General features: G+C 36.2%; 1 long non-coding RNA gene across 1 annotated transcript; it reads right to left on the minus strand.

Moving 5' to 3' along the window:
* Positions 1 to 305: 305 nt before the first annotated feature.
* On the minus strand, positions 306 to 22,621 carry LOC129526232 (uncharacterized). Its single transcript, XR_008670829.2, has 5 exons — positions 22,312 to 22,621; positions 20,877 to 21,011; positions 9,933 to 9,963; positions 2,982 to 3,165; positions 306 to 422 (listed from the first exon to the last, which is right to left on the minus strand). It is a non-coding gene; the product is annotated as an uncharacterized lncRNA (long non-coding RNA).
* Between the last annotated feature and the right edge of the window lie 330 nt (positions 22,622 to 22,951).

Below are 22,951 nucleotides of genomic sequence, written 5' to 3' on the forward strand. Positions count from 1 at the left end.
AAACGGGGCATTCCCAATTCAGGACAGGACATCCCTGACTCCAAACAGAGTGTTCCTGGCACAGTCTATCCCTGTACAAATGTACAGCGATTGTCCTCCTCCACAGCTAAAGGCAGGGCAGTAGATTTATGCTGTACCAAAGCTGTATCCCTCCATCCTGGGGAGCCTCCTAGGAAGGTCCCAACGGGAGTTTACAGCCCATTGCCAAATGGCATGGTGGGACTTACACTGAGAAGGTCCAGCTTAAACTTAAAGGGAATTCAAGTACATACCGGAGTAGTACTTACATACTGATTCTTGTTAACTTATGGGGGACAGATCTGCTTCAGCAATGGGGCACAGAAATTTCAATCCCTTCTCCCTGGTACGGTGAAGCTCATCAAAAAATAATGTCAAACATGGGCTATATTCCTGGAAAAGGCCTAGGAAAACAGGAGACGGGCATTATTGAACCCATACACGTTACCGTAAAAAATGACCAAAAAGGATTAGGTTACCATTTTTAGGGGCAGTCATTGTTGGGCCTCCAAGTCCTATTCCCTTAAAATGGAAGACCCAAAATCCTGTTTGGGTTGAGCAGTGGTTGCTTTCTCAGGAAAAATTGGGGGCCTTACAGGAATTAGTCAAAGAGCAATTAAACAAACGAAACATTGAGCCAACATTTTCTCCGTGGAATTTGCCAATGTTTGTAATAAAGAAAAAATCTGGCAGATGGGACATGCTAACTGACTTACAAGTGGTCAATGCAGTCATCCAGCTGATGGGGGCCCTCCAGCTGGGGCTTCCTTCCCCCACCATGATTCCTAGAGACTGGCCATTAATAATTATAGATGTGAAGGATTGCTTTTGAAATATTCCTCTAGCACAGTCTGATTTTGAGAAATTTGCTTTTACTATTTCTGCTGTGAACAAGGAACCAGTAGCCAGATATCACTGGAAAGTCCTGACACAGGGCATTTTGAATAGTCCTACTATTTGTCAAACTTTTGTGGGGAAGGCTATTCAACCTGTGAGAGATCAGTTTCCCAATTCGTATATCATTCATTATATGGATGACATATTGTGTGCGGCCGAAAATCGAGACCGACTTATCCAGTGTTATTCATATTTACAGGAGGTGGTAGCCAATGCTGGGTTGCTCATAGCACCAGATAAAATTCAAATGGCCACTCCTTTCCAATACTTGGGAATGCAGGTTCAGGAAAGGGCAATTAAACCCCAAAAGGTTCAAATTCGAAAAGACTCTCTGAAAACTTTAAATGATTTTCAAAAATTATTAGGGGATAGCAATTGGATTCAACGTACTTTGGGAATCCCTACCTATGCTATGTCTAATCTGTTCTCTATTTAAGAGGAGACCCTTCTCTTAATAGTAAATGAGAACTGACTCCTGAAGCTGCCAAAGAATTACAAATGATTGAAGAAAAAAATACAACAGGCCCAGGTTAATAGAATAGACTCAAGTTTACCATTACAGTTCATTGTGTTCCCTACTCTCCATTCTCCTACAGGGGTTATAATTCAGAGTGAGGACTTAGTTGAATGGTCTTTTCTGCCTCACAATACTGTTAGAACACTCACAGTATACTTGGATCAGATGGCAATCTTGATTGGGCAAGCTCACCTTAGAGTTGTTAAACTTTGTGGCTCAGATCCAGATAAGATTATAGTTCCAAAGATTAAAAATCAGATTCGGCAAGCCTTTGTTAATTCGGTCAATTGGCAAATAAATTTAGCTGGATTCATTTGAGTTATTGACAATCATTATTCAAAAAACAAACTTTTTCAGTTTTTAAAGCTAACAACATGGGTCCTTCCAAAAATTACCCCTAGTGCTCCATTGGAAGGAGCAGTTAACTGTGTTTACAGATGGATCTAGCAATGGAAAAGCAGCTTATGTAGGACTCAAAAACAGAATTATTCAAACTGACTTTCAATCAGCACAGAGGGCTGAATTAGAGGCAGTTATAGCTGTGTTAGAAGACTTTAAGCAACCTGTAAAGATTGTCTCTGATTCAGCTTATGTTGTTCAAGCCACTCAATATATAGAAACTACACTCATTAAATATCTTGTGGATGAACAACTCTATCAGCTGTTTTCTTCTTTACAAAAGGCAGTGCATGATCACTGTTTTCCTTTCTATATTATGCACATTCAAGCAAACACTAATCTTCCTGGGCCCTTGTAAGGGATAACGATCAAGCTGATTTACTAGTTTCCACTATGCTTACTAATGCCCAAGATTTTCACTCCCTAACACATGTTAATGCAGCAGGACTTAAACAAAAATACCAGATTACTTGGAGACCGGCAAAGGACATTTTGCAACATTGCCTTCAGTGCCAGGTACTACAACTGCCACATGAAGGGACTGGTGTTAACCCATGGGGATTAACCCACAATATGTTGTGGCAAATGGACATAACCTACGTACCTTCATTCAGGAAACTTTCATACGTCCATGTTACTATAGATACCTTTCCTCATTTTGTATTGGCAACTTGCCAAACAGGTTAGGTGGTTGCTCATATTAAAAGACATTTACTTTCCTGTTTCGCTGCCATGGGCATCCCACAAAAGATTAAAACAGACAATGGCCCAGGCTACTGCAGTAAATCTTTACAAGTGTTCCTTCAACAATGGCACATTGAGCACAGTACTGGAATACCCTATAATTCTCAAGGCCAAGCCATTGTTGAACAGGCTAATCGAACCCTAAAATCTCAATTACAAAAACAAAAGTCAGAGGGGGGAACCAGAGAATACTCTACTCCCCATATGCAGATACAATTGGCTCTTATCACTTTAAATTTTTTGAATTTGTCTAGAGATCAGGTTACAACGGCAGCAAAGCAGCATTTGACAGGGCATAAAATAAATTCTCATGAGGGAAAACATGTGTGGTGGAAGGATGTCAGAACCAAAATCTGGGAAAAAGGCAACATCATTACAAGGGGTCAAGGGTTTGCTTGTATCTCACCAGGAGAGAATCAGCTTCCTGTCTGGGTACCCATAAGACATCTTAAGCTGTGCCATGAGCCAGAATCCAAGGAAGAGGAAAAGACCTCGGAACATCCCTGCACCCCCGGTTCGTCAGATGGCTCAGAAGAACATCTCTGTTGAGCAGATGGAAACTGTAAAGCTCGCCAAGCAACTCCACCGACCTGGGGGCAGATGAAGAGAGTAGCTCACATTGCAGAAGAGAACCTGAGGTCTCAGAACAAGCCACTGACCATCAGTAATCTAATGGTAGCTATGATGGCAGTAATCTCCCTGGCAGTGAGTCTCGCCGTAGCTGAGAGAGATCAAAATTACACTTATTGGCCCTACGTTCCATTCCCACCACTGATTAGGCCTGTTACATGGTTAGACTCCCCGGTGGAGGTTTATGTTAATGATAGTGTCTGGATGCCTGGACCAACAGATAAACGAGGTCCTACTCATCCAGAGGAGGAAGGAATGTTAATGAATGTTTCCATTGGTTATCGCTTTCCTCCCATCTGCCTAGGGCTGGCAGCAGGATGTTTAAATTATAATAAACAAAGTTGAATGGTTTATGTCCCTGCACATAATGGATCAAAAGCCTCTATTCATGCAATCAGTGGAAGAACATTTCAATCTTTGGACACTACTAAATACCTTGAGCCCAGCTATGTTATGACACATCACCAGATTAATAAATTTAAACCTAATAAAAAGCCCTGCCTTAGGCAGGCCACTAAATTGTCTGGAAAGCTAGAGGGGCTAACCTGGGAAGATTGTATTGCAAACAGCGCTGTTGTACTGCAAAATAATTCCTATGGAATCATCATTGATTGGGCCCCTAGGGGATGCTTTGCAGTAAATTGTACTGGACAGCATGAAGATTGCAGAGAGATTCCTTTTGCAAATGACTACCCAGATAATGCACCAAAATTATACAGAAGAATTGAAACAAATTACTCTATTAAGTGGGAGGAGAATGGTATGGCTCTTCCAAGCCCGAAAATGATTGATCCAATTATAAGTCCAGAACATCCAGAACTGTGGAAATCAATGATGGCTCAAACCCCAATTCGGATTTGGAAAGGAGAAAATAAAACAGAAACCCATAGTAAAAACTTTGATTTGTTGTAGCCATGACCTCTAATCGGACAGTCCCATTGCAGAGTTGTGTTAAACCTCCTTTTATGTTGGCAGTGGAAAAAATTAATATCCTACCTGACTCTCAAACCATATCATGCCTCAACTGTCATCTTTTTTACCTGCATTAATTCTACCTTTAATAAAGATAATAACATTTTACTGGTTAAGTCCTGAGAAGGAATTTGGATACCTGTTTCCCTCAATAGACCTTGGGAGGCCTCTCCTTCCATACATATTATCACTGAAGTACTAAAAGGAGTACTTAATAGATCAAAGAGATTCATATTTACTTTAACAGCTGTGATCCTGGGCCTTATAGCTGTTACAGCTACTGCTGCTGCTGCTGTTGCTTTGCACTCTTGTATTCAAACTGCAGGCTTTGTGGATAGTTGGCAGAAAAATTCTTCTAAGCTTTGGAATTCCCAAAGCCAAATAGATCAAAAATTGGCAAATCAAATTAATGATCTCTGTCAAACAGTAATTTGGATGGGAGATTGGATTATGAACTTGGAGCATAGAATTCAAATGCAATGTGATTGGAATACTTCTGATTTTTCTATTACTCGTAGCTCCTATAATGCCACTGAGCACCACTGGGTGATGATTAGACATCACCTACAAGGAAAAGAAGATAATTTAACATTAGATATTGCTAAACTGAAGAAAACAAGTTTTTGAGGCATCTCAGGCTCATCTCACCCTGTTGCCTGGAGCTGATATTCTTGCTGGAGCCGCTGATGGCCTTTCTAATACCAATCCTTTTAAGTGGATTAAAACCATAGGTAGATCAACAATTGCAAATTTTATTTTGGTTTGTGTCTGTTTATGCTGTTTGTTTTTAGTCTACAAATGCGGACAGCACCTTGGGAGAGAAGCCAGATACCGTGAACGAGCCATGATAGCAATGGTGGTTATTAATCTAAAAAAAAAAAAGACAAAAAAGGGGGACATGTGGGAAAGAGTTTCTGGGATGCCAGTTGAGTTGGTCTCCCCTGTGTGAGACACCCATGGGAAGCCATGGGCAGCCTCTGAGGAGAAAAGTCTCCTTATTGCCTTCATGTCTTTATGCCCCAAGAACATAACCGCTCAGCAGCATTCCACAGGTTGCTCAGGAAGATAACACTCCCTTGAAGCAGTGAAGTATAATCAAACATCTTGGCTCCTCCTGAAACCATTCCCACCCATTTCATTCCCAGTAAGTTAAAGATCTTAAGTAGTTTAGACACACGCCTTTGCTCAAGGAAATTCACAGAAACTGCCACTGCTATACATCTTATTGAATGACTCTGAGTTCTCCTTCACTGATTAATCCTTTTCCTCATCCCTTCCTCCCCCTCCCATCTTCCCTAAGAACAAAGAGCTTGTAAACCAATAAATTAGGGGGATTCCTGAAAGCTCTGGGCCATGAGCAAGCCTCTGATGCTCCAGTTCCCAGGATCCACCTTTTAAATGCTTATTCTGTCTTTTTCTAACTCCTTTGTCTCCGCCAGACTCAAGGTACCCACTGTGTGGTGTGGGGCTGGTTTCCCCAACATTATTTTACTCTTTTGTTAGTTCAGTCTCTGCAATTGATTCCTGTTCTGCTCGATATTGGATCAAAAATCCTCATGAATACGTCAGCTCTCCATGAGAGCCCTGGAAAATTTTCTGTCTATTCCAATGTTACAATCTCTAAAATTATGAGAAACCTATATTTAACAGTGGTCCTTAGACTTCTATAGCTGATTATAAACTGCCTTGTTAAAGGATTAAATTGTCTTAGAACAGCTATAGTTAAAGATACAATTGACAAGGACATTTAGTTCTGTGTCATTCAACTATTTTACATAACAATTATAATTACTATTGATAACATATACTAAGACATATTAGAGTCACAGGAATCTCATATAATCTTGCAATAAATACTACTAACACATTTATATAAATATAATCTAAAGATGCTTAAACATTATTTTATATTTCACAATGCTTCCTATATGATTTTATTACATCAAATAAGCCAAACATTTATTTGTGGACTTCAGGGGACCTACTAACAAAAAATTAGTGAGGTCAATAGGACTGAATTTAGCATGTGATTTTAGAAAGTTCATCAAACATAAAAAGTTTAAAACACTTGACATCACAGAATAGGATCACAAGTCACTGTAAAATAAGTCATTCATTTAGCCAAAGTAAAAACTCAAAGATTTCCCCCTAAAAAGCAAAAACCTTTATTATTTGAGACAGGAGAATTAATTTCCCAAGCAATAAGCTCTAATAAAAACACCATGAGACCAGTTGAATCTGTCTCTCAAATGTTATAAACAAATCTATTTAATTTTAATTACCTTGCCCCTAAGATATAATTTCCATAAATCTTTTTATAAAATTTTATACTCTTTTTTAAAGATTTGGTTAATGCTCCAAGAAAGGCTTATTATTCTGACTCAGGGGCCTATATGCTGCTCTTTCATCAGTGTGCATTTGATATTAATGTTAAATTTATAGAGAAACTCTGAATTAATTTTATCTCTCAAAATGGGCTCTTACAATCTCATGTGACTACCTCTTCTGCAATAGTATCTGGGTCTACAGGGGTTCAATAGTTTTAATTTCTGGCTCTGTGTCTCACAAAGGCAGTTTATTTTGATTGTCATCATCTCTCAGTTCTGATGAAGGCTTTAACTGCTGTGAATGCTGAAGATTTAGCAGTACTTGGTGTCCTTTTTAGACCCAGGAGTCAAAGTACTGTAATGTAATAGCACAGGACTCTAAAAGCAATACAGAAAGTTACATGGATATAAAAAGCTTAATTTTTTAAAGTTTTTAATTATTTGTTTTTAAGTTATAATTTGTTTTAATTTAAGTTTTCCTACGGAAATTAAAACTTAGTAAAAATGACACAGAAATTATTTCAACAAAACATAAAATTTATTTGTTACACCAGTTACAAAAAGACAAAAAAAGAAAAAACAAGAAAAGTCCTTCTGCAGTGTGATTGCCTGTCTTTCCCTATGGGGAGTTCATTTAGATAACCTGGAAGTCAAAACTAATAAAAATGATACTTGAATTAGTCAAACATAGGAAGAGTGTATCCTGGGGCATAAGTGGAGCTTTTTTGTTTCATTAAAGCCAAAGGCACAGAATGTTATATTGAAAGAAGATATTTCCTTTAGAGCTTTAAGACAAAACATTTTTAGCATCAGGCCACAATAGCAGTTAGACCCCAAGAGAAAAAATTTGAAGGAGTTATTATTTCATGTTTTCTCAAATGGGGGAGAAAACTGAAAACAATGAGATGCAATAAAAGTCGAAATTTGGGGTTAAAATAAATTAAATCTCTTGTAATTTTATTACGAGCAAATAAGACAATTTTGGTGTTCCTACCAATTCTTTAGTGTGTTAGTGTATTTTTAATATCAAAGCCCAATATTTAGAAACACTTTTATAAATAATTTCCTTTTATTATAGCCAATGTGATCATTTAAAGTTTTCTTTCTCATAAATTCTCTTTGTACAAATCTGATCATGACTTACACAAACCATCTGCATTATACTCAGACTTCCTGTTTTATCCTAAGCATCCCTCTCTCCTAAATAACCAATTATTTTACTTTAGGACAAAAATTTATCTTACAAGATTATTTCCCATACACAATTATTTTCCTTTTAACCTTTACTAGCTGAAACGCCTCTTTATATTTATAACTTTCTTTGCATCTCTCTTATTTACTGGTTCCTTTTACCTTGTTTCATAAGTAATCTTTAAATAACTTTTGAATTAGGCAAAAATTATTTTCCTTTAAATAAGAACACATTTAAAAAATGATTTCCTATAATTTTTAAAACATTGGAAATGACCCAGACATTTAATGACCATCTTTTATTTAGTTTAATATAATTTTAGATTCTAAATAATATAACATATTTATAAGCATTTATTCCATTACATTTAGCTGATTAATTTATTTTTAATAGTTTACCTTAGATTACTTACGAAAAATGTGATAGTTATTATTTAAAGTTATTTTCCTGTTAACCATTTGTATATCCTGTGAATTTCAGGTGTTTACTTAAGAATAATAAGGTTAAGTAATTCTTTTTGTAAACAACTCAAGATTTAGCTGTTTGTATTGAACAAGCAATATTAAATGCCTTATTTATAAAAAATGACACAAATAAAGATAATTCTCTTTTGGGCTGCATTTATAGCTTTATAACCCTCATGGCAAATTTTGACAGCTTATAATATCTAGCAGAGATAAATTTAAAACTATTTGACCAAGAAATCTAAACAATAATGTATGCTGACAATTCTGAAGACATTTCTAATTTTATTTTACCAACGAGCTTACTTATTAAATATTAATTTAAGTCAGGTAAACTTGAAAATGGATTTGGGCTTAAAGCCTCTATTTTTCTGACACAGCATTTGATTTAAGCACTTCTTTTTTTTACTTTATGCCAATGAATTAGAGCTCTTTTTAATATTTTTTTGTAGTGAAACATATACATGACATACATTATATATTAAATAAATACATAGATATATTAGATATGCAGGTAGAAGTAAATCTTATAGATCCACAAGACCCTTTTCTTTTTCTCCTATTTTAGACTTTCAATTTCTTGATAATCTGTTTCATTACTCCAGGCAACTGTAAGCTGGATAGCCCTAAATTTGCTTACTTAAGTAACAACTCCTAGGTGAAAATCAGATAGCAAAATTCACACTTCAAAGTACAGAGAGATAGAGGAGAGAGAGATAGAGAAGAGGGAGAGAGAGTCTGTTGTATGAGAGGGAGATTAAAAATAGATGCCAAATCAAACATAAAATTCTATCTACCACAGGATTGTATAAGAGGACCAATTTTATTTAGTAGGTAGTTTTAAATTTAGTCTCTATCTTTTAACTGGATCACTGGGCTCTGAGCAAAGCTCCCACTGAATCCCGGGTCGGCAAAGAAAGAGCTGTCATGAGATTAAGCCATGTAATGCTTTTACACTGCACTTTGTTATAAAGACATTTCTCTGTCTAAACCACACCCTTTCTTATCTTAAACAATCAAGAGTAGCCCCTGTTGTAATAATTATTTAAGTCCAAAAAAATCATATAACACAATACAAAAACAAGTAGTTGAAGATCTGAGAGGAGCTTTTCTTTTTACACTTTTGGAGTTTACATAAGGAAAGACAAGGGTTTCTCTCCGAAAAGGAGTCTGGAAGAATAATGATTCGTCAATAGACTATAAAAGAAACTGGTAAAATGGTTTCTTCTGATTACATGGAAGAAAGATCACAGGCATAACGACTTTATAGTTCTTGTGTAAGAAGTTATAAAACAAAACATTAGTATTCTGTGCTGCTTACTATTGAATGTAAAAAGGAAAACATGAAGTATTAATTTTAAGCTTGTTTTAAAATGGGAGTCCAAAACCATGACAATTTAAAGAAGCATTTGCTTCTCATACCCAATTTTTAAAATATTAAAACAAAGAAAGGCCTTGAGTTATAAAACAATTTAACCATTCTTATATTAATGATGAAATATCATTAATATTTCATCAATATCAAGTGTGATTTCAAACAATACCGCACTTATTGTTTAAACCTCTGTGTAAAATAAGAGTCTCAGATTAAAGAATAATATGGTTTTCAGCTAATCTTTTCTTTCCATTGGACAAAAATTCCTTAGGAGATAAAGCTAATCATCTGTGCCATGCTAACATTGTGAGCCCAATATATTTGTGATAGATCCATAAAGAAGGCATAGAGATGAGAAAGATGTATATAAATACAAGAAGCAGACTATAAATCTTACCATGAACATGATTATTTTCTCACAGTGCTCTCTGCAATCAAAGAAAAATAAAAGCCAATTAAAATTAAGGAAAGTATATAGGCCTGAGTTAGTAAAGAGGCTAAGAACTTTAAAGATATAAAGCTCCCTCTATGCCCTCCACATCTATTAGCAGAAAATGGAATGTACATATTTTTTCACCCAAGCTTCTAAGGCCGAAAAAAAAAAAATGTAAATGAAGATTCCCCCAGCAGGTGGAAACAGTGATTCTGGAAAATAATGTACACGGGATCTTCTTTCAGAGACAAGAGTGAAGGCCTTGGCCAGGCGCGGTGGCTCACGCCTGTAATCCCAGCACTTTGGGAGGCAGAGGCAGGTGGATCACGAGGTCAGGAGATCGAGACCATCCTGGCTAACACAGTGAAACGCTGTCTCAACTAAAAATACAAAAAATTAGCCGGGCGTGGTGGTGGTTGCTTGTAGTCCCAGTAAGTAGGGAGGCTGAGGCAGGAGAGTGGCGTGAACACGGGAGGCGGAGCTTGCAGTGAGCCGAGATCGTGCCACTGCACTCCAGCCTGGGCGACAGAGCGAGACTCCATCTCAAAAAAAAAAAAAAAGAAAAAAGAATGAAAGCCTCCTTGTGTCTGCATCTACCAGAGGTCCTGAACTCTGAGCTCAATGTCATGACAAAATGGGGATTTTGTCTCACTTGGGAACAGGATAATGTAACTTATGTGGAAAGCAAGTTAAACTAATATTTCCTTTCCAGCACAGAAGACTGTGATATGATAGTCATTCTAGCAATGCTAATAATCTGGCCTTCTGGCTTCTTTCAGAGAGGCCTGTAGTTGAGATTTCTTTTAGTCAATGAAATGTGAGTAGATGTGAACTGTCCCGTGTCTTGGCAGAAGCTCTAACGGGCAATGTGCAGTTCACCATGCTTCCTTCCTCCAGCTGTGATGTAGTTGGAAGCACATGTTGAAACAGCGTCCATCACCTTACGTCTTGAATTGACTACCATGAAAAGAGGCTCTTACCAATCTCTGTACATCAAGTAGTGTAAACCCTTAGTTGTGTTATGTTGCTGTGATTTTGGAGTTGCTTTACAGTCGACCCTTGAACAACACGGGTTTAAACTGCATGGTTTCTTCTGCCTCCGCCATCCCTGAAACAGCAAAACCAACTTTTTCTCTTTCTCCTTCTCAGTCTAATCAACGTGAAAATGACAAGGATGAACACCTTTATGATGACCCACTTCCCTGTAATGAATAGTAAATGTAGTTTCTCCTCTTTATAATTATTTAATAACGTGCTTTTCTCTAGCTTGTTTTATTGTAGTAATGTAGTACATAATATATATAACACACAAAATAAGTGTTAATCTACTGTTTATGTTACTGACAAGGCTTCTCATCAACAATAGGCTATTAGTAGTTAGGTGTGGGGGGACTCAAGTTATAAACAAATTTTTGACTGTGTAGGGAATTGGTATATCTAACTCCCATGTTGTTCAAGGGCCAACTGTATTTTACCCTGTTCAAGGGTCAACTGTATTTTATCCTGTTCAAGGGTCAACTGTATTTTACCCTGTTCAAGGGTCAGCTGTATTTTACCCTGTTCAAGGGTCAACTGTATTTTACCCTGTTCAAGGGTCAGCTGTATTTTACCCTGTTCAAGGGTCAGCTGTATTTTACCCTGTTCAAGGAGCAACTGTATTTTACCCTGTTCAAGGGTCAACTGTATTTTACCCTGTTCAAGGGTCAACTGTATTTTACCCTGTTCAAGGGTCAACTGTATTTTACCCTGTTCAAGGGTCAACTGTATTTTACCCTGTTCAAGGGTCAACTGTATTTTACCCTGTTCAAGGGTCAACTGTATTTTACCCTGTTCAAGGGTCAACTGTATTTTACCCTGTTCAAGAGTCAACTGTATTTTACCCTGTTCAAGGTCAACTGTATTTTATCCTATTCAAGGGTCAACTGTATTTTACCCTGTTCAAGGGGCAAATGTATTTTATCCTGTTCAAGGGACAACTGTATTTTATCCTGTTCAAGGGGCAACTGTATTTTATCCTGGCAAACATTTCCTATAATATGTGGAACAAAAATAGTTTTACTTAGTTTTTTATTTAAAAAAATGAATGAGATGTGTGTGTGTGTGTGTGTGTGTGTGTGTAGTCATCGCTCAGTATTTATGGGAGACTGGTTTTTCAGGACCTCTTGCAGATACCCAAATCCACAGATACTCAGGTCCCCAATATAGAATGGTGTAGTATTTGTGTATAACCTATGCACATCCTTCCATATATTTTAAATCATTTCTAGATTACTGATAATATCTAATAAAATGTAGGTGCTATATACACAGTGGTTACACTGTATTATTTAGGGAACAATGGCAAAAGTCTATACATTTCAGCTTTGCTTTTGTAAAAAACAATATAACAACGTAGCTCATCTGAAATTCCTCTTGCTGGAAAAAATAGAAATTTGTTGTTGAAATAACTTAATATAGTCATAAATATATAGGTTATCTTGCAAGAAAATAAGGGAAATTCTGAAAATAAAACAAAAGAAAAGCCTAAGCTTCTAATGTGTATATAATCTCATGACATGGATGCCTAGAGGAATTTGTGCATGTTCACAACTAAGGTGTTTCTGTTTTATACGTGTGACATAACGTGTATACTGGGAATAGGGAGCAGGGCAGGAGATAAAGCCTTAGGCCAATTCATGACTTGGAAACATGTAACTGAGGCTGAAAATTATAAGAAATTCACAATTAAAAAGTAGGCTACAGAAAGGAAATTTGCCTATCTTCGCTTGTATTCTATGTGGGAAAAAAAGTTCACCTGAAAATTTATGTCCTTAAGCAAGCATGAGGATGCAGTCTTTTAAAAAATTCTGTATGTTTAAGTTGTACTGCAAGATGTTTTGGTATACATATATAATGAAGTGATTACTATAGGTCAAGTGAATTAACATATCCATTATTTCCCATAGTTACATCTCTTTTTTCTTCTTTTTTTCTTGTGATGCAAGTCTGGAAATTGAGAAATTACCATATAAAGGGGTGGCTTGCTAATAATTCAGTAGATGTACATGGTAAAAGCTATCATAGAAATGCTCTTGAGTAAAATATCAAGCAACTCATGATAAAAGAATCTGTCTAAGCAAAAGTCGGCACTGTGAATGTATAAGTAAAGGTAAATAAAATGAAAAGAAAGAGAAAATAAATAACAGACAACCATGGAATACAATATTTGTTTCTAAAATAAAGTAATGTAAGAATAGATTAAAAATACAAGAAAAAACCCAGGTAATATAATAATATGTGAAGTCGAGAAATAATCAAATTAAAATTAAATATGCAGTGATGCAGTAAGCAGTAAACTAGTATAATTTAACAATTAGCCAAATGACACAGGAACTTTAACAAATGGACAATATAAAGAAAGTTTATGAGACATGTAGGGTGTTAAAGAAGTTCCATTAACTGAATAAATGAAACTGAGTATTTACTCTGAGAAGGCTAAGAATATTCCAGGTAAAATGGAAAACATGCATCTTCAGATTCAGCAAGCACAGTGGGTCTTAAGCAGAATAAATAAGAATCAATCTGCACCTGGACATTGTCATAATTAAATTACAGAAGCATAAATGGAATAATAGTTATTTAATGTATGTAAATTAAACACACACACACACACACACAAAGACACACTACATATTACCTCCAAAAAATGAGAATTTGATGACTTTTTTAAATAGCAAGAATAAGCTAGAATATAAAGAGGAATTTCAAGTTACTGGAAGAAAATTTCTGTGATTTCACAATTCTATATCAAGATAAAATTAAAGAGAAAATATGAAATAATAATATGTTAATACCAAAATAGAAAGCTTTGTACTAGCAGAACCTCATTCTACAAGCTAGTAAAACGTGCATCCAGAAAAAGAAATGACAATGCATGTAAGTAGTTAGGGCTAAATACATCCCTTCATAAGTGATAGCTGACCAGTGAATGAATACAAGATGAGTTAGCCGTGTGAAAGAGAATGAATGGGGTATAAAGTAGGGATTCTTAAAACAGTACTTCAAATATATAAAATATCATCATGGAGCCTAAGAAAACGATCCTAGTACAGACCTAGGGGCTGCATGTTGGTATAGTACCAAAAGCCATGTAACTGCCAGGTTACATACTGTTGCAGGAAGGTGTACTGTTACTCACCCATAATGGGGAAGCACTGGAAGAATTTAAGTAGATTGCTGACATTCCAATTGTATTTCAGAAATATGGATAGTGCAATAATTTTGTGGACAGATTGTAATGAGAGGCAAACAGACATGTAAGGAAGTTTTTGAAAAAAACGTAATGAAAGTGTTTTATAAACAGAAAAGTTTTGTAAATAATGGTGTAAATAAAGAGAAAGAGAAAAAAATCTATAATGCCTTTTTTTTTTTGGTTTGAGTGTCTGGGAGGATATTGTTCAAATTTATTTTTGTGGTACAAATTAACCAAGGCAAAAAATGAGTAGTCACCTTCAACTGTATTACAATTGAAAGTCCTCTCAGTCAAACCTCCCAGAACCTTAGAGTTTACAATTTTTGGATTTCTTCACTTATCCCTTGCATGAGTTAGATTTCTCCAGATTGCTGTTGTTTCTTATAGGGAGTAAGAGCAGAGACTGGTACACGATGGTGTAGAGCTACAACGACTGAGTCTCTCTGAAATAGAGCAAATCTTTCGGAGGTAATGTAACAATGTGCCTACGAAAGTAATCACAACATTACATCTACAGTTCATCTGAAGCTAATGAAATCATTTGGTGTGACCAAGACAATGAGGAGATGAATGCTGACCATTGCATTTTTTGATGAAAGAAAATTATCTTGTGTTAATTGTATGGGTTGTTTCTATTGCCTAATGAATTCTATTTTTAACTGTTAAAGTTTTAGTTATCAGATTTATCAGTTATCAGAAAAACACAAGTCTCATCGGCTAATGAATGCGATTTTTCTCTCCATTCAGTTATCCTTGTTACCAGGGCTTGTTCAACAATAGACATTTTAATTTTTACATATAGTTATTCTTACTGATAATTGAAAAATGTAGTAGTAAAAATATAAGAATAGAGGAAGAGTAACTAGTTAAGAGACAAATGAAGATGTCTAGGTGAGCAATTATGATGGCTTAGGCTCTGGAATTAGCAGTATAGATGATAGAAGTGAAGAGATTCAGGATTGAATATAAAAACATAAAAGAGTTAAGATTAACTCATAGGTTTTATGCCTGCACAACTGTATAAATTGCAGTGCCTTTTACTAAGTTAGGGAACATAAGGGAAAAAGCACATACAGTGAATATAGTGGAATCAGTTTTAAGGATACATTTTTTTTCTATGTGAACTTTGAAAAAAACAACAATTAAAAGATGTAAAGCGAGTGCTGTATAATTAATTCTGTAGCTCACGGAAAGAGTCTGACTACAGATAAACCTTTTTTTTAGACACTTATAAATTTTATATAAAACACAGATTGTGGATAAAAATATGCCGAAATCGAATGCAGATAAACGAAAGGCTCAACACACTTCTTGGGTTATCCCAGAGTTTAGATTTGGGGGATGGAGGAAACAAATTTTAAAAATGACCAGTGTTACAAGTTGATATCCAAGAGAAATCTCTCATAGAAGACAAGAAAAAGGGAGAAATGTGTGTCAAATGTGTCTAATATGTTGAATGAATTGTGAATTAAAATTAGTATTAGATTGGAGATAATGGGAATCTTTCTACCAAGTGATAAACTGGATTCAAGAGATTTAAGCGGAAGATAAAGGGGAACAATGCTAATAGGGCATTCTTTGATAATTGGCTGCAACATAGAAGAGTGAAATATAGTGGTAACTAGAGGACGATGTTGGTTGAAGTTTTTTGTGATAAAATATGTTACAATATATCCTTATGTTTGGGGGTTTCATTTTCATTTTTTATTTTTTTGAGGCAGAGTCTTGCTCTGTTGCCCAGGATACAGTGTAGTGGTGTGATATCCACTCACTGCAACCTCTGCTCCCAGGCTCAAGTGATCCTCCCACCTCAGCATCCCAAGTAGATGAGAGTACAGGAATGTGCCACCATGCCTGGCTAATTATTTTGTATTTTTAGTAGAGGCAGGGTTTTGCCATGTTGCTTAGGCTGAACTGGAACTCCTGGACTTGCCTAGGCTGGACTTGAACTCCTGGACTCAAGCAATCCACTCATCTCAGCCTCCCAAAGTGCTTGGATTACTGAGCCACCATGCCAAGGGATAGTGTATCCTTAAAGTGATAGGAATTATATGATGCAGGAAGAAGAAAGGAACTTGCAATAAAAAATTTTAGTATAGGTATATGAGTGGGATACTGATGGTTTGACTTTTTTTCTTTTTTTGAGACGGAGTCTCACTCTATCCCCCAGGCTGGAGTGCAGTGGCGTGATCTCGGCTCACTGCAAACTCCACCTCCCGTGTTCACGCCATTCTCTTGTCTCAGCCTCCCGAGTAGCTGGGACTGCAGGTGCCCGCCACTGCACCCAGCTAATTTTTTGTATTTTTAGTAGAGACGGGGTTTCACCGTGTTGCCAGAATGGTCTCGATCTCCTGACTTCGTGATCCGCCTGCCTTGGCCTCCCAAAGTGCTGGGATTACAGGCGTGAGCCACCGTGCCCGGCCGACTTTTAATAGGATAGAAACATTTGGAATTCAGTTATTATAATAGAAGGAAAAAATAGTTTGGTAAATTTGGGACTGTGTAGAGGTGGAAGACCTCTTCTGATTGCATACATTTTCTCAGTAATGTAACAAAATCATCAGCTGATAACAGGAGAAAAAAAATGGAAGAAATAGTAGCATAGAAAAGTGGAAAAAAATAACTGATGTGGGAAGTACAGGAGAACCACCTAGAGACTTATACTGATGAACTAAAGATGAGTGTATGTGTTGGATGGGGGTGGCAGGGAGAGTTGCCCAGCTATATTCACTACTCCAGTGCAGACAGAATGTTTAACTTAAGGGTACTGTGATCTGCACTCCCTCGATTTCAGGAGTTTTAATCGATGGAGAGAAAGCAAACCTCAGTGTTTATGCACTGAGGGTCATTATGCCATGACCCTTATATGTGTGGGTCATTGGTTCTAAGACCTGTATGCAGCAACACTAGAATGAGAGGGTTGATAAAATGTGAAAATATATGCATGTTTAGCTTATGCATCACAGGAGGGCCTATATAATTTTAGAATTAGGGTATTTGAGTGACTGAGCTATCAAGATAGATGGTGGTTGCCAGACGAAGCCATGATTAAAAGTAAGACCCAAGAGTTGATTCAATTATTGTTAATTTAAAATCTAGTTGTGGCCATTAGATTGGATGACTGGGGTGCGGTGGAAGACAAACGTGTTGGAGAGGAGAAAGTTGCACAGAACTATGGAGAACAAATAATCTTTTTATACTAAATGATCTTGAATAATGAAAATGTTACCAAAACACCAGGGGCAGTCTAGGTCCTGCTGATCACTGTGCATAAAGCCAATTACTGAGATGAAGAGTATTGCCAAGGAAGAAGGCTTTAATTGGGTGCTGCTTCTGAGGAGATGGGAGCTCAGTCTCAAATCCATCTCCCTGACCAACTAAAAGTAGGGGTTTATATAACAGAAAAGAAATGTAACAATGTGTAAGAAAACAGTAACTAGGGAGTAACAAGGAAGCAATCAGGATGAATAAGGGATCCTGGCATCTTATTATCTGGAAATGGTTATCTGGTGAGTTTCAGTTCTTTGCTAGTTTTTTTTTTTTTTTTTTTTTTTTTTGAGAGGCCTGAGGTGATTTCCTGATGAAAGAACTCAGATAAAACAAATACAAGTTTCATGCTTTAAGACCAGAAGGGTCAATTCCTATGTTTACCACAAACAAACAAAAAGGCTGGGAGTGGGGGCTCACACCTGTAATCCCAGCACTTTGGGAGGCTGAGGCAGGTGGATCACGAGGTCAGGAGTTTGAGACCAGCCTGACCAACATGTTGAAACCCCGTCTCTATTAACAATACAAAAATTAGCTGGGCTTGGTGTTGCATGCCTGTAATCCCAGCTACTCAGGAGGCTGAGGCAGGAGAATCACTTGAACCCAGGAGGTGGAGGTTGCAATGAGCTGAGATAGTGCCACTGCACTGCAGCCTGGGTGACAGAGCGAGACTCCATCTCAAAAAAAAAAAAAAACAGTCTGTGTGACAATTAGGTTGGCTTCAAAAACACAACTGGACAACTGGTATAATACAATGAATTTCTTCACTGGATAAGGGCAATTAGCAGACGGAAATTTATGACTCTGACAGAATGAAATAAAATTTTACAATCTGAGGGCATGAAAATCAAAGCCCTGGTCTTTCTGACAGTATGTATGTTAAAAAACTTGGGGGAGCTTCAATTATTTGTGGGATCATGGATCTGGAAGGTAAGGCATGTAGGGCATGACATGCCACCAAATCGTTTTCTTTTATGTATGATTTTACAACATCAGATTTAAAGACTATTGAGTAAAAATATATTTTCTTATAAAACATTTTAAAACCCTTTATTGTTCACAGGGCCTGAGTTTAAACTTAATGTGGACTCTTGCCGTTTGTTAATTGAAGCATTTCTGATTAGCATTCTAATTCCATCAAACTCACATACTGGATCTGTTATTTTGTACTGATTATTTCCATGTAGGCTCCAATGCAAATTAGCATCTAACTTACAATACCTCAAAGGAGTTCCAGAACATGACCATTTAGTACTTCAGAAATCAAAGTTGCATTATTTTTATACAGTAATTATATCAGATGTATGTATGCCTCTTGTCTTTCAAGCCTTAAATTAATTTTTGGAAATCTGCATTTTTACCATATGATAAGCATTGAGTCTCAAGAAACAGTTTGCTTCAGTGAAGAATGAGTCAAGGGTATTGCTTTCAGTCTTTAATAGAATGCAGATTACCTACTGAAAAGGAAGGCCTTTATTTCATAAATTGAATAGAAAGATAAGTGAAAATAATTGTAAGTATTTAAAAGTAGATCACTTGAAAAAGTCAAATCTAAATATCTCTCTTGAGAGCCTGTACTTTTATTTAAATAAAAAGTAGTTTCATTTATTTTAAAGATTTTAGTGTTTTGTTCTATTCATTTTAAACTAGATTTGACTAGCATGAATAATTCAGCATTAAATTTTTTCTTTATTTAAAAAAAATTCTTAAACGTTATTTGATAAAAAGCACATCTTCTATATTCATTAAAACTAAACCTCATATAGAAAACATTCATTCTTCTACTTTGCTAGCAACTCAACCTTTTAATGAATGACATAAGCTACCACTAGTCACTCATTCTTAAAGCAAGAAAAGAGTAGAGTCAGATAATTATAAAACTAAAAGAAAAGAAAAACAGAAATGGAGATCTACCTGAAATTCTGTATTCTACAAAATGATCCTTTAAAACGGAAGAATACTTTTTTCTGAAAAATAAAAATTGGGGAAATGTGTTGCCTGTAAACTTGTCTTGCAAAAAGTGTTTTAAAAAGTTATTTAGGAAGAAAAATGATATAGTTCAGAAACTTGTATCTACATGAGGAAAGGAAAAGCATTAAAGTAATAAACACAGATAAGTAAAATATTGTATGTTTCTAATTCCTAGTAGATCTAGGAGACAGAAGTTTGTTAAAGTAATAACAAAATTTGTTATTTGTTAATTATAGCAAGTATGAAAATGAAATACATGATGATGTTATGAGGGGCAGATGGGACAAATTCAGAGTATTTTCTTACAAGATACGTGTAGTGCACATGAAGTGGTATATCATTATTTGAAAGAAGATGCCAGGCACAATGGCTTATGCCTGTAATGTCAGCACTTTAGGAGGCTGAGGAGGATCACCTGAACTCAGGAGTTTGACACCAGCCTGGGCAACATAGTGAGACCTCATCACCATTAAAAAAAAAATAGCCTCATGCAGGGGCGTGTACCTGTAGTCCAGTCTTGGGAGGCTGAAGTGGGAGGATCACTTGAGCCTGTAAGGTCAAGGCTGCAGTGAGCTGAAATTGTACCACTGCACTCCAGCCTGGGCAACAGAGTGAGAAAGTGTCTCAAAAAAAAAAAAAAAGAAATCCTGAAAGAAGACTTCATACCTACAATAGTTGTAAATTATATTGTAACCTTTAGGGATAATACTAATAAAAGATAAAAGCGTAATTAAAATGTTAAGAGAGGAGAGAAAATGAGATTATTAAAAAAAGTGATCAATTAACACCACAGAAGGCAGAAAAAAATAGTGGATGCCGAATGATGGTTACTAGAGGCTGAGAAGGGTAGCGGGGAGGGGAGGATACAGTGAGGATGGTCAATGGGTGCAAAAGTATAGTTTGATAGTTTGAATAAGACCTAGTATTTGACAGCATAACAGGGTGACTATACTCAACAATAGTTTATTATGTATTTTAAAATAAAATAAAGACTGGAATTCAGATTTTCTTATACAAAGAAATGATAAATGCTTGAGGTGATGGATATCCCAATTATCCTGATTTGGTGATTACACATTGTATCCCAGCATCAAAACATCATATGTGACCCATAAATATATACACAAAAATAACAAGAACAACGGATAGAAAGCAGTTACAAAATGATAGACATGAATCCAAATATGTCAATAATCACTTTAAACTTCAATGGTCTAAGTATACCAATTAAAAGAGTGGATACAAAGTTGAGACCCACCTATATGTTGTCATCAAGAAATCTTTAAGAGAGAGACATTAAAAGTGAAGGGATGGAAAAGATATGGCATAGTAGCAGTAATAATCTAAAGATAACAGAGGTACTATATTCATTTGCTAGGGCTGTTATAACAAAATACCACACACTGTTTGACTTAAACAACATAAATTTATCTTCTCACAGTTCTGAAGGCTAGAAGTCTGAGATGAAAGTTTTGGCCTGGTTGGTTTCTTCTACGGCCTCTTTCCTTGTCTTGTAGACAGTAATCTTCTTTCCATCTTTAAATGGTCTTACCTCTGCGTGTGTCTGGGTCCTCCTTTAAAGGACACAAATTGTAATGAATTAGGGCCCATACTACCGAAACTCATGTTAACTTAATTTTCATTTTAGAGATGCTATCCCTAAATGCAGTCATACTCTGAGGTACTAGGGGTTAGGACTTCAACATAAGAATTTTAGACGAACACAATTCAGCTCATAACTGGTAGTTATATTAATTTTAGACAAATCAGACTTCAGAGGAAAATAAAATATCAGGGATAGAGAGAGGCATTACATGATGAAAAAGCAGTCATTTCTCCAAGAAGGTGTAACAATCCCTAATGTGAATATCTTTAATAATAATGGCAATATATGTAAGGCAAGAACTCATAGAAATGCAAGGTGATATAGATAAATCTATTGTTATATTTGGAAATGTCGAGACCCCCCTATGAGTAACTGACAGATCAAGGAGGCAGAAAATCAGTATAGTTGAACAAAATTGATATCGTTGAATTGAACATCATCATCAATCTACGGCATACACTTGATATTTATAGAATACTTCATCCACCAACAGGAGAATACGCATTTTTCTCAAGATGTCATGAAACATTCAATAAAATAGACCACATTCTGGGCAATAAAACACACCTCAACAAATTATTTTTAAAAAGTAATGTCAAAGTATATTTTTAGACCAAAATAGAATTAAAGGTGAGATCAATAATTAAAAGATACTTGGAAAATTCCAAATATATGGAAATTAAATAACACATTTCTAAATAACATCTAGGTCTCAGGATAAGTCTGAAAAAAATTTATAAATATTTTGAACTCCATAAAAAGAAAATAAACTTACTGCAATTTGTATGATGCAGCAAAATAATTCCTAGAGGGTAAGTTGTAGCAGCAAATGTATATGTTACAAAAGAAGAAATATTTAAAATCAATATTCTAGTATCACAAATTATGACACTAAAAAAAATTATAAATCCCAAATAAGTAGAATAGTAAAAATTCGAGAATTAATAAAATTCGAAACAGAAAATCAGTGAAAAGTATGCTATTAGACAACATCAATAAAACTGATAAGCCTCCAACCAGCTAACCAACAAAAAAGAGACACAAATTACAAGTAACAGAAATATTACTACTGATTTCATGGATATTAAAATGATAGGGAATATTGTGAATGAAACTATGTCCATAACTTTGATAACCTAGATAAAATGGACCAATTTTTTTAAATCACAATTAGAAATAAAACTAGAAGAAAAAAGCAATCTGCATAGGCCTTTATCTATTAAATAAATTGAATAAACAATTAACTTTTAAAACAGAAAGCATCAGACCCGGTGATTATGTGTCCGCAATTGGTGGGCTCTTGGTCTCACTGACTTCAAGAATGAAGCCGTAGACCCTTGCGGTGAGTGTTACAGTTCTCAAAGATGGGGAGTCCGGAGTTTGTTCCTTCTTGCTTCTGGTGGGTTCACGGTCTGGCTGACTTCAGAAGTGAAGCTGCAGACCTTTGAGGTGAGTGTTACAGGTCATAAAGGCAGCACCGACGGAAAGAGTGAGCAGCATTAAGATTTATTGCTAAGAGTGAAAGAACAAATCTCCCACTGCCTGGAACGTGACCCCACCGCATTGCCGTTGCTTGCTGGGGCGGCCTGCTTTTATTCCCTTATCTGGCCCCACCTGCTTCCTGCTGATTGGTCCATTTTACAGAGAGCTGATTGGTCCGTTTTACAGAGAGCTGATTGGTCCGTTTTGCAGAGCCGATTGATCCATTTTGACAGAGTGCTGATTAGTGCATTTAGAAACCTTTAGCTAGACACAGAGTGCTGATTGGTGCGTTTACAGTCCTTTAGCTAGACACAAAAGTTCTCCAAGTCCCCATCAGATTAGCTAGACACAGAGTGCTGATTGGTGTGTTTACAATCCTTTAGCTAGACACAGAGTGCTGACTGGTGCATTTACAATCCTTTAGCT

Source organism: Gorilla gorilla, chromosome 14, assembly GCF_029281585.2.
Source record: "Gorilla gorilla gorilla isolate KB3781 chromosome 14, NHGRI_mGorGor1-v2.1_pri, whole genome shotgun sequence".
In the NCBI taxonomy this organism is placed as follows: domain Eukaryota; kingdom Metazoa; phylum Chordata; class Mammalia; order Primates; family Hominidae; genus Gorilla; species Gorilla gorilla.